Raw genomic sequence first — 9,882 nt, forward strand, 5'->3', positions numbered from 1 at the left:
TTCTCTCCCTTAACCAGGGCTGCACTGATGGCATGCTCAGACACTGCCAAGTACAGGTACAACTTCTCGCCCTTCTCTGGCTTTGCTAACAGGGGTGGCTTCCCCAGGTGCTCTTTCAGCTTGACAAAAGCTTCCTCACATTTTTCATCCCAAGTGAACTTTTTGCTCCCTTTGAGGATGTCAAAGAATGGGAGGCACTTGTCGGTGGACCTTGAGATAAACCTATTAAGGGCCGCCACCCCTCATGTTAGGCACTGCACCTCCTTCTTATTCTTTGGCGGGCTCATCTCTAGGAGTGCCTTTATCTTGTCAGGATTGGCCTCGATGCCTCTGGAATTGACCATGAAGCCCAAGAATTTTCCTGAGGATACCTCAAAGGTGCACTTGACTGGGTTCAACTTCATCCGGTATTTCCTAAGCGTGTCAAACATTTCCCCAAGGTCTTTGTTGAGCTCTGCTGCTACTTTGGTCTTCACTAACATGTCATCCACATACACCTCCATATTCCTTCCTATCTGATTGGCGAACATTTTATTCACCAGCCTTTGATAGGTGGCTCCCGCGTTTTTGAGCCCGAAGGGCATCACCTTGTAACAGTATAGCCCTATGTCTGTAATGAATGACGTGTGCTCTTAATCTTCCGGGTTCATTGGGATTTGGTTGTATCCTGAGTAGGCGTCCATAAAACTTAGTAACTCATGTCCTGCTGTCGCATCTACTAGCTGATCTATCCTGGGAAGTGGGAAGCTGTCCTTAGGACAAGCTTTATTCAAGTTCGTGAAATCGACGCAAGTTCTCCATTTCCCAATCTGCTTCGGCACGAGTACTGGGTTCGATATCCACACAGGGTAGAAAGACTCACGGATGAAACCGTTGGCCTTCAACTTGTCAAGCTCCTCCTTTAACGCTGCGTATCTTGTTGGGTCTAGCGCCCGCCTCTTTTGTCGGACGGGCCTTGCTTCTGGGGAGATGTTCAGGTGGTGACACATCACACTGGGGTCTATGCCCACCATGTCCTAATGACTCCATGAAAACACGTCTAGATTATCTTTCAAAAATTTCGTCAACTCCTCCTTCACGTCACCTTGCAGGCTTCTCCCTATCTTCAATTTCCTTAAGGGTTCCTCCGTCACCGTAACCTCCTCTACTTCTCCCATTGGTTATGCTCTTGGCTCATCCACGACCCGAGGGTCCAGCTCCTGTGGACCCCCCGTGGGCAAACATAGCGCCTCATGCACCACCATGGCCATTGGCTCGCGCGGTTTTACAGGCGTGCGGAGTGAGGTGTTGTAACACTCCCTCGCCTCCTTCTGTTCTCCCTTCATACTTGCGACCCCTCCTGGAGTCGGGAACTTGACAACCAAGTGATATATTGAAGTTATGGCTTTCAATTCTCTCAGGGAGGGTCTCCCCAATACCGCGTTGAAAGCTGATGCACAATCTACTACAACAAAGGTAGACATGACTGTAGTCTGCCGGGGTTGCTCCCCCATGGTAAGTGTCAATTCGATCATTCCAAGGGGTTGCACTGAGTCCCCTGTGAATCCGTATAGGGACGACTGGCAGGGCTTCAGGTGACGAATGCCCAGTCCCATCTTTTCCAAAGCAGGGCGATATAGGATGTCCACCGAGCTCCCGTTGTCCACTAGGACTTGATGCACACGCATATTTTCCAATTGAACTATCAACACCAGCGGATCATTGTGGGGATAGTGTACCCCCCGTGCGTCCTCCTCAGTGAACATTATTGAGTCATTTTCCCCCTTGAAACTCTTCGAGGGTCCTTGTTCTAAACTCATGATGCAGGGAGGCGGACTTCGCCGAGCCTCTCTTGCATATCTATCTCGCCCCTTCCTAGAGTCTCCCCCAAATCTTGGACCTCCAAAAATGGTTCGAACCTCCCCCGGTATTTCTGGGGCTTGCTCTTGTGCCTAGCGTACTGTGGGCTCGCCCTCCGGCCTTTGCCTTTCTCTCCTGACATAGCGGCCCAAGTGCCCCCGGCGGATAAGCTCCTCAATTTCCTCCTTCAGATGGATACACTCTGCCGTGGTGTGTCCGATGTCCTTGTCGTATTGGCAGTATCTACTGGGGTTCCTTTTGGACCGATCCTTCCTCATTGGTGGGGGCTTCTTGAAGGGCACTCGATCTTCGTTGGTGATGTAAATATGCTCCCTAGTGTCCGTGAGGTTCGTATAGTAAGTATAAGCCGTTGGCCTATGATCACCCCCTCGTTTGGTTTTCCTCTGCTGGTCATCTCTTGGCCCATCGTACGTCCTTTTCTTCTTTGCTACATTCAATCCGTCGTTAGTTGGGGGCTTCGCGTGGGGCTCCTCCTTCCCCGCCTTCAGGTTTGCATGGCCATCCTCCACACGGATGTACTTTTGCGCTCTCTCATAGAAGTCATCTAAGTCAGTGACTCCCCTCTTCAACATGTTGTCCCACAACTTGCTTCCTGGGAGCACTCCTGCGGTAATGGCCATTTTTAACTCTCGGCGCGTTAGGCTTCCCACTTTTGCGGCCTCCATATTGAACCGATGAATGTAGCTCTTTAGGCTTTTGTTCTCCCCTTGCTTCACGTTAGCCAGGCTGGTACCAGGCATCGTGTAGTCTCGCACGGCATGGTGTTGCTGGAGGAATTCGTCAGAAAACTGCTGCCAGGACCTGATGGACCCCGGCCTTAGTCTTTTGAACCATTTGTAGGCGGGTCCTTTCGGAGTAACAGCGAAGCAATGACACCTGGCACCACTTCCGATCCCTCTCAGTTTCATCAGATCATTAAACGCATCCAGGTGGTATTTCAGATCTGTGTTCCCTTCGTAAAGGGTCATATTGGGCTCCTTAAAATTGGCAGGGAGTCAGATTGCCTGAATTTCTCTCACAAAGGGCGACTCATGGTCGAAGTCCTCCTCAAAGGCCTGTCCGCCTGATGCGGTGACGATCTTGCTCCGCAAGCTCCTCATCTCCGTGTCAAGGTCCTGCCTCCTCTTGCTGAGAGTGTTCCTTAAAGCGGACGGGCTGAGATCCGCCTTTCCCTTGCCTTCTCGAGGCGCCACAGGGGGCGTGGTCCCTTTGCCTGCCCTCTTCTTATTGAGCTCCTCCCGCAAGTCTGAGGGTGTTCTTTTGGAGGTGACCTCATCCTCATGGCGAGGGGCAGCGTTGGTCCTCGGCGCTGGCTTCGGGGCCTGCTTAGGCGGTTCGGGGTGATCGCGTTGCTTCGCGCGGGGGGTGTTACTAGTTGAATGTCGGGTTCTCCCATCATCTATCGGTACCGTGGTCTCCACCCCATCCTTGCCCTTCTCCTTCCTCTTAGGCAAGGTTACGCTGGACTTACCCTGCAGCAGGCCGTTAAGGACCTCTTGCATGTTTTCTAAGGTGGTTTCTAATCTTTGGTTCTTGCGGTGGAGCTCACGTATCTCCTCTTCGTAAAACCGGGATTTCGAACTCGAGCTGATGGAGTGGACCCGGGGGTGCTTGTCAAGCCTACTGGCAGAAGGGCCCGGGTCTTGCCGGCCGGAGTTCGGTGCCTGCGGCGGTTTTGGAGGAGGGAACTCATCAGCGTTTACCGGTGGTGCTCTTGGAGGACTCCCTCCAGGTGGAGCGGCAGGCGATGAGGCCACCCTATCACCTCCATGAACCTCAGGGTCTTTCGGGGGCTCCACGTCCCTGGGTGGAGGAGCGTCCTTCATGGAGGCCTTGAGCTGGACTCCGTTCAGGTGAACTTCTACCTCCCGCGTCTCCCTCAGTCGCTTCGAGCGTCTTGGCATCTTCTTCTTGTCGGAAACAATGGTGGAACAGTAGCTTGAAACTAACGTTCCCACAGACGGCGCCAAACTGTTGACGGTGAGAACTCGTCAACAAAGTTAAGTTGGAAAAATTATCAAATCAAGATCACTGATCGGAAAACTGTAAAACTTGAACAATAACTCAAGAACAATGATAGAACAATAATGGAGAATTCAGTCTTTCATTCACACTCAAACCTCTGCTACAGTAAAATTTCCAACCCCTTTTCAGGTGGTCTTAGAGTTCATTTTATAGTAGGCTCTAATGGCCTTAGATACATGGTGGTCCAGGAGACCAAGTGGTACATATGTACTGTGTCAGGGGAGTGGCTTCAGAGGTTGTGGTCGTACATCCCGTACAGGAGCAGATGTCAGGAGGATGTCTCCACTACTTGTCTGTACCCGTGTCTGATGAGTAGTGGCAGGTGTAGTGGCGCAGGAGGTAGTGGTGTCGATTCTGTCCTCTTTCCTAATGCTCCAACTACTCGTATATCATGAGTGTCAGGATCATGCGTACGGTCTTAACGGTTGTACCCCGTACAAGATTGTACCAACATGATCCTTTAGAATTATTCTTAGGCCTTTCCCTCTAAATGTCGAAGTCATGGTTGACCCTTAGAGGAGACGTCCACTTGAAGTGTTAGGGGCGAAGAATAGGCGTGCGCGTGATGCCATCTCGCGAGGCCACCTGGTGCTGGACCTCATGCGCTCGGCCGAGGCATGGTTGGGGCACCATTTCGTGAGGTGCCTTTCTAGCGAGGCCACCACTAGCGAGGCCATCACCAGCGAGGCCACCATGTGCAGCGAGACCACCACCAGCGAGGCCACCACCAGCGAGGCCACCACGCCCAGCGAGACGCTCCACCAGCGTGGCCACCATGTGCAGCGAGGCCACCATCAGCGAGGCCACCACCAGCGAGGCCACCATGTGCAGCGAGGCCACCACCAGCGAGGCCACCATCTTCAGCGAGGCGCTCCATCAGCGTGGCCACCATGTGCAGCGAGGCCACCACCAGCGAGGCCACCATGTACAGCGAGGCCACCACCAGCGAGGCCACCACCTTCAGCGAGGCGCTCCACCAGCGAGGCCACCACGCCCAGCGAGACGCTCCACCAGCGAGGCCATCAGGTGCAACTAAGGCATGGCTTCGCTAGGTACGTGGTTGGTGCGGGACAATGGGAGCCCAAGGGCATCGCGACCCCATCACGTAATTAAGTGCTTATGGGGCTTTAGGGGCCTTAGTGTGTGCCTTTGATCCTTCGAGGGCGTGGAATTTCGAGCCTCAATAGCAATGATGATACATGTTAGTGGGAGGGTCATTGTAGTTTTATGTTTTTATAAAGAAAACTGATTATTATTTTGTAACTTAAATGGTTTGACTGTTTTTGAATTTTTGGGTATTTTGTAAGCTAAATCACGATTTGTATAATTATGCATTCAATACATTTTTATTTTGAATAATGGGATCCCTTGCATTAATTTTAATTCATTAAATGAGTCTTTTACGTTGTTATCCAGATTCCCGGATAGCATTTGGATGGATAGCCTCGGGGAAGCAGAATTATCAAAGTCTTTCACGAAAGGTGACCAGAGCTCACGGATGGACATAAAGGCTTCGCCTCTCCCGTTTAGTGTCCAGCATACTCTTTCAAGCAACCGCGACCCGGAAGCTCGTCAATTCTCCCGGACTCCCGAAGGGATATCCTTCGGGGAAGGTCCTTCCAGGAGAAGCTCTTCAGGTTACCTTCGCGGATACAGTTCCGTGCCTCGCACGGAAGAAGACCAAACGGTCGAGTCATGGAGGAGGCATAGTTGGAATGATACTCACCTGACACAGGATCCCGCCTGACACGCCCGACAGGTCGAGGCCGCACACATCCCAGCACGCCTAAAAGTACCATTTCGCCTACTGTTCCGCTGACAGCCTGGAAAAGACATCTGCCTTTTTACATTCCCCATACTTTCATGTAAATATACCCACGTAGAGCCTGGTAGCCAGGCGACTACGGTAATTGTATCCCCTATTTATGGCTGGTGTAATTAAGACTCAGGGGGGCAGAGTAAAACCCTAATCCAAAACTCTAGCTATAAAGACCTCCTCATTTTGCAATAGGAGGGGGGGGGGGAAAGAAATTACATAGCAAGAACTCTGCCAAAATCTCTCTAGCTTCGTCTTCTTCTAGAGAACCCGAGAGAAACACTGTGAGTTTGTGAGGTTCTTGTACACCAGCCATTTTACTGTAATTCTCGACAAGTATAATAACATCGACTCGTGGACTAGGGCTCGTTAACGCCTGAACCACGTAAAAAACCTATTTGTCTATTTTTATTTCTGCACTTCTACAGTTCTTATCTTTCTATTATTTTGTTTGTATTCATTTCCGAAAAACTCGGTAAACATTTTGGTGCTTTCATTGAGAGCTGTAGGGAGTTGTTAGTCAGCTCTTTTTCTGTGTACGTTTTTGTATTCACTCTGTACTGAAAAGATGGTGACTACGAGAAAATCCGCGGTTGACAAGAATGCTAGGGTCAACCCCGATACTATGATGGAAGATGCGGTACAAAACGAACCCTCGGCAGCCCAGACCGAAGGAGAAAGTACCCACGACTCGGACTACCAAGGTGAAGACCCAACATCCCGCCAGGATCGGATCAGTACTGAAGATACGACATACTTAGAAGACGAAGAAGAGTATGTCCGAGACGGTTACTACAAAGACGGCTACTACTACGAGAAGGATCCAGAACTGGTCCAAGTAGCCGAAGAACTGGTGGCCACTAAGGCCAAGCTTGCTGAGCAGGAGCGCGGCTCCGAAAAAGTGCAGCGCATGATGGAGCGCCTCCAAAGCAAGTTCGGAGATCTAGGCGACTCGGACGAGGACGCCTCTGTTTTAGGTGGTGCTGATACCACCATGCCGGATCCAGCCGCTGCTGGACCACCCAAAGCCGCCCCTAACAAGGGCAAAGAAAAAGTAGGGGAGCCTGTGCGCACTAACGCCCCTGCACCTCCTAAAGACGTGAATCACCAGGCCGACTGCCCCCCCCCCCCCCCCCCGCGCGCAGAAGGTCTCTGGCGCTCCTAAGCCCAGACGTCCTTCAGCCCCAAGGGGGCACTCTGTGCCTAAAGGTCCCGGTGTTAAGGCACCCAGGCCTAGGGGAAGGAACAACCGCCCCAGTGATTCCGTCAACCAGGACGGTCGGGCTGCAGACACGCACTCCGAAGATAGCTGGTCCACGGTGGACCTAAGAAGAAGGTTGGAGGCCAAGTATGAAAAGGCCAAAGGAGAAAAGGCCCGGCCTTGCGGGGATGACCTGCGAAATCATCTCAACGACAAGCTCCGGGGACGTGACCTCCCGAAGAGCGATACAAAGAGGCTCGAGGAACAGATCGCTGCCTTGACCAAGCTGGTCCGGAAGCAAAGTGGGGCCCTGTCAGACTCTGAGGAGGAAGACCCAGAACCATGTATTCGGAGGATCGCGGAAACGCCCCTCCCGGAGAACTTCAAAATGCCTCATATAGAATTACATGAAGGGAGGACAGACCCGCGCACCCATCTAGCTAAATACAACAAGATGATGCAAGTGGCGCGCGTCAGTGAGGATGCCAAATGCATGTGCTTCTCACTCACCCTTACCAAGTCCGCGGAGGACTGGTGGAAAAGATTAGCTCCCGGATCCATCCACAGTTGGAAGGAGCTACAGTCTGCATTCAGGAGGCAGTTCATTGCTGCCCGGGACCACGACATGGAGGTTGGTTCCTTAACCAACATCAAGCAGCTACCCAATGAGAGCCTCAAAGCTTTCATTCAAAGAATGATGGAAGCTGCTGCTAAGACCAAGGTCAGCGATGACATGAAGCTAATCGCCCTTCAATCGGGGCTTACCGTCAGCTCCCTGCTATGGGGAGAAATGTAAAGGAGACGAGCAGAAACTCTGTCCGAATTCATATCAAAAGCTTAGGGAATCATCAACCTTGAGGATGCCTACCAACAGGCCTTTGGAGTTCCCCCAGCTCCGACGCCCTCCGTGACTGCGCCGAGCTTTGCTTCGCAAGCTCCCGCACCAGCCCTCACGCTTCCAGGAGCCCAGTTCACTCCAAGTGTGTATGGGCCTTCCGTGTCTGCTCAGATGCCGAGTTAAACCCATTTCTCTGGGTACGGAGCTGTACAAACCGGATATAGTATCGCTCCCGCCCCGTCGCAACTGCAAGCGGAAGGCCCAGAACAAAATCTGAGCCAATCGCGGAATAAACGAGGCGGAAGAAACTCCAACCGAGGGGACCATTCAAAGAAACCCCGGAAGAACTATGAACCCAAGTTCACGGAGTACACCAGTTTGATAGACTCACGAGAGAATGTCTATCGGGCGACCTGTAATATGGTCAACTACAGGAAGCCCCCGAAAGTGTCTCACGGAGGAAGGCGCCCGCGAGACTCCAATAAGAGGTGTGAGTTCCACGGAGACGTGGGGCACACCACAAACGAATGCCTTCAGCTGAAGGATGAGATCGAGTCCCTGGCAGGAGCGGGACACCTCGGTCAATGGGTGAGGATACCCATAATCTATCCCGGACAGGGAGTAGTTCACGGAGCTGCATACTCTTCGGGACAGAGGGGGACCGCTAGCGCTCCTGGAGCCGGTCACCCCCAAGCTCCTGGATCTCAGTTCCCAGCGCTTCCTGCTCCGACCTCTCCGGCACCCATTGCCATGTTGACTCCAGGACCCGGAAAACCATATCCGCCTGGCCTTGCTCCGCCACCCGTTGACGGACACGTGGCCACCATTTCCGGAGGACCGCACCTTGCCGGGAGCACCCGCAACTCCCAGAAAAGGTACTTGAGGGAGTTAGAACACACCGGGGAGATGTGCGCCTTGGTTCAGTCACCTGCTCAGTGTCCCCGAATGATGGATCTTCCCATCACCTTCACGGAAGATGACGCCCGACATGGGCACTTCCCCCACAACGATCCCCTCGTCGTGGAAGCCCAGATCGCCAATAAGAAGGTGTCACAGATCCTAGTCGATAATGGAAGCTCCGTAAACATCCTCTTCAAAGCTGCCTTCCACGCGATCGGATTAACCGAGACAGATCTGATCCCATGCCCCATCCAGCTTCAGGGGTTCAATGGGGATGCACTCATGCCCTTAGGCAAAATTCAACTTCCAGTCACCCTCAGAGGAGACAGCGATGCTTGTGCCTTCAAGCACTACACATTCGTGGTGGTCGACTGCCCCACAGCGTATAATGCCATCCTAGGCCTGTAACGCCCTACTACCTTAGAGTCGTTACTAAGTGAATTTTTAAGACAAAACAGTGTGCAAGGAACTCGCTAACCGAGGCTTTGAAACAAAAGTGTGACTAATTTAAAGTTAAGGCTGTAATCTTTGAAAATGCGTCGTTTCATTAAAACTTCTATTATTAAACATTTGGGATCCCAAAATAAGGTTTGAAAACTAATTACATCTTGAAATAAGGTTACAGTTGAGAAATCATGAAATCATAGATTATTACAGCCATTTTCGAATGAACCCCCAACCAAAGCAGTCGGGCAGGCCAAACATGTACGCATCGCTTCACGCTCTCCGTACTCATGGTTGGTTGACTCAGTCATTGCCCTGACTTGCAACACAGAGCACCCGTGAGCCGAAGCCCAACAAGAAAACTCATGCAGAACATAACATATGCAGTTTATACAGTTTATCATAATAGATAATCCATAGGTAAACAAGTCAACCGTTAGACTAAGCAAACACATGAATCCACCGGGCCCCGCCCTGATTATAGCATAACACATGTATCCACCGGGCCCCGCCGTGATTATAGCATCCCATGTGCTGTGTATAAACTGCATATGTTATGTTCTGCATGAGTTTTCTTGCTGGGCTTCGGCTCACGGGTGCTCTGTGTTGCAGGTCAGGGCAATGACTGAGTCAACCAACCATGAGTACGGAGAGCGTGAAGCGATGCGTACATGTTTGGCCTGCCCGACTGCTTTGGTTGGGGGTTCATTCGAAAATGGCTGTAATAATCTATGATTTCATGATTTCTCAACTGTAACCTTATTTCAAGATGTAATTAGTTTTCAAACCTTATTTTTG

The sequence above is a fragment of the Humulus lupulus genome, chromosome 4 (assembly GCF_963169125.1).
Source record: "Humulus lupulus chromosome 4, drHumLupu1.1, whole genome shotgun sequence".
NCBI lineage: Eukaryota > Viridiplantae > Streptophyta > Magnoliopsida > Rosales > Cannabaceae > Humulus > Humulus lupulus.